General features: G+C 38.8%; 1 non-coding gene across 1 annotated transcript; it reads right to left on the minus strand.

The window, feature by feature from the left end:
- Positions 1-719: 719 nt before the first annotated feature.
- On the minus strand, positions 720-827 carry LOC148580650 (small nucleolar RNA R71). Its single transcript, XR_015896832.1, has one exon. It is a non-coding gene; the product is annotated as a small nucleolar RNA R71 (small nucleolar RNA).
- Between the last annotated feature and the right edge of the window lie 2545 nt (positions 828-3372).

The following is a 3372-nucleotide window of genomic DNA, read 5'->3' on the forward strand; positions in this document are numbered from 1 at the left end:
CATTCTATTTATTCATTCATATCCTAACATCTCATCTCACATATCTAGCCTCCTCACAGTTGTGTTTCTTCCATTATATTACATTCTTTGTCTCTCCCTCTTCTTCTACTCACACAGGGATCCCTATACTGTGGTATAAAGGACCTCTATTATTATTATTATTTTTCTGTGCCTTCTTCTTTGTCATATGAGCAGGAGCAAGGATAAGAACATTCTTGTGGAAGCAGATCCAGAACCTGAAAGGACTCTGAAGAGAAAATTAAGAGAAGCTAAATTACAATAATCAAGAAAACCTTTCAAAAATTTTCGAACAGGAAGAGGAGATGGCAGCCGAAAATAATAATAATGTAAGGAAGATGCTTGGTGACTTTACTGCACCTAATTCCAATTTACATGGAAGAAGCATCTCCATTCCTGCCATTGGAGCAAACAACTTTGAGCTGAAACCTCAATTAGTTTCTCTGATGCAGCAGAACTGCAAGTTTCATGGACTTCCATCTGAAGATCCTTTTCAGTTATTAACTGAATTCTTGCAGATATGTGATACTGTTAAGACTAATGGAGTAGATCCTGAAGTCTACAGCCTCATGCTTTTCCCTTTTGCTGTAAGAGACAGAGCTAGATTATGGTTGGATTCTCTACCCAAAGACAGCCTGAACTCTTGGGATAAGCTGGTCACGGCTTTCTTAGCCAAGTACTTTCCTCCTTAAAAGTTGAGCAAGCTTAGAGCTGATGTCCAAACCTTCAGACAGAAAGAAGGTGAATCCCTCTATGAAGCTTGGGAAAGATACAAACAGTTGACCAAAAAGTGTCCCTCTGACATGCTTTCAGAATGGACCATCCTGGATATATTCTATGATGGTTTATCTGAGCTATCAAAGATGTCACTGGACACTTCTGCAGGTGGATCCATGATGCCAAGGCATCTTAGGCTAGTTTCACTAGCAATTTTCTGTTAGTTTTAGTTGTTTTATGCATTTTCTTGAGCTTAAAGTAACCAAGAATGGTTAAATGAATAACAAAACAATGAACCATCCAAACAGTATGATTTTGATGCAAATTCCATGAGTTTTAGTTATATTACTTGAATGCTATGAATGGAAGAATTCTCATGAAATTTTGCAAGACTTTGATGCAATTGTTTGGATGATTTCAGGAAAGAAGAGGCTAGGCAAGGAAGCAACAAAATCAATAAAGGAAGCTTGAATATCACATGTGGAGTTTAAGTTCCAGTTTAACCTTAAACTGGAGCTTAAACGCCAGAATCATGAAGGCTAAGAAATGCTGAAACTGAAGTTTAACCTCCAGTTTAACCTTAAACTGGAGGTTAAACGCCAGAATGAAAGTCTCACCAAAGAAGCATTTCCACGTTTAACCTCCAGTTTAACCTTAAACTGGAGGTTAAACGCCAGAAGTGAGAAGGGCACCAAGGGGGGCAGTTCCACGTTTAACCTCCAGTTTAACCTTAAACTGGAGGTTAAACGCCAGAAAAGGGAAAAGCACCAGGGAGCCATTTCCACGTTTAAGCTCCAGTTTGACCTTAAACTGGAGCTTAAACGTGTTCGACCAAGTTTCTCCTCCAGGGTTGCTTTCTCCATTTCCACGTTTAAGCTCCAGTTTAACCTTAAACTGGAGCTTAAACGTGTTCGACACCTCCAGGGCTACCTTTCTCAGCTTCCACGTTTAAGCTCCAGTTTAACCTTAAACTGGAGCTTAAACGTGTTCGACCTCCAGGATGAGTTTCTCTATTTCCACGTTTAAGCTCCAGTTTAACCTTAAACTGGAGCTTAAACGTGTTCGACCTCCAGGGCTGCCTTTTCTATCTCCACGTTTAAGCTTCAGTTTAACCTTAAACTGAAGCTTAAACGTGTTCGACTATATTACCCTCCAGGGCTGCCTTATTCCATTTCCACGTTTAAGCTTCAGTTTAACCTTAAACTTAAGCTTAAACGTGCTTCCACAAAAGGCATCACTGGAAGTGTCTGGCGTTTAAGCTGCAGTTTAAGCTTAAACTGCAACTTAAACGCCACTCTTGGAAAAGGTTTCTGGGCCAAAAATATTGCGGTTTAAGTTAGTATTTGAGCACAAACATTAACTTAAACTTACTCTGGTATGAAACCCAATTGAATATCATGGTTTATGGGATTGGGCCTGAAGGATTGATGAGTCTGAAATTTCAATTTATTGAGTCATGTGTCTTTATTTGATTATCACTAAGTCGGCTCAATGAATATTATAGAATTTGGATCAACAGCCTCATCAAGATTATGGATCATAAACCCAAGGCAAAAGGAAAGCAGGGAGAGGCCTCAAAGCCCAAGAAACACAACAGAAGCTCAATATAGAAAGTGTATAAATAGGATAGAATTTAAGTTAGGAAGGACTTTTACTTTTTCATGAGGCTAGTTTTCATATCTTTGTAATTGAATTCAGAGCTATGACTCACTAAACCCCCTTTCATTGGGTTAGGGAGCTCTATTGTAATTCAATGAATCAATAATAGTTTATCTTCTTCTTCAATCTTTTCTCTTGAATTTTGTTAGAAAGCTTCTCGATCTAATTCCATTGGGTAGTTGTCTTGGGAAAGAAACTACCCATAATTGGAATCCTTCGGAACCTTGGGAAAGGAATGGAGGATTCATGCTAGAGAAGCTTTCTCACAGTGAATTGGATTGGGGTTTGGATGGATATTGTGACATGTAATCCTACCAAATTGTGGTTCATGAAACTGTGTGGTATAATCAGTGATCGAGCATCATCTCTTCTTATGAACATTTAAACCAAGGGATTGGGAATTTGTTTGTTTTTAGAGAGAATTGGTGAGCCAAGGGATTGGGATCCAATCATATAAGATTGCCAAGCAAAATTCAATGAACGCATTGGTTGAGGAAGAGATATACATGTTTTGATTCGGAGATCTCAATATCTCCTATAACCCAATGAATTCCCCATTCCTGATTTCCACTTTCTCTTTACATTCTGCAACTCAATTCATGCAATCACCCCCATTCCCTTTTAATTTCAGCAATTTAGCTTCTGCTCTTTAATTCATGCAATTTAAGATTCCGCCATTTCAATTTCTTGTCATTTACGTTTCCCGCCAATTTTACATTCCGCAATTCTCATCTAAATCTTGATTTCGCTCAACTAGAACACACTTCTAATCCGAATTGCTCATTCAACCAATCCTTGTGGGATTCGACCTCACTCTATTGTGAGTTTTTACTTGACGATAACCGGTGCACTTGCCGGAAGGAATTTTGCCGATCGTGCAATTTCCTAAATCGTAGCATAACAAGTTTATGCGCATCAATCCATTCACCTAAAGAAAATGCCTGCAGAAGCTCAAGAACTCATTGACATGGTTGCTAA

Source organism: Arachis ipaensis, chromosome B10 (assembly GCF_059453495.1).
Source record: "Arachis ipaensis isolate K30076 ecotype BB chromosome B10, ASM5945349v1, whole genome shotgun sequence".
In the NCBI taxonomy this organism is placed as follows: domain Eukaryota; kingdom Viridiplantae; phylum Streptophyta; class Magnoliopsida; order Fabales; family Fabaceae; genus Arachis; species Arachis ipaensis.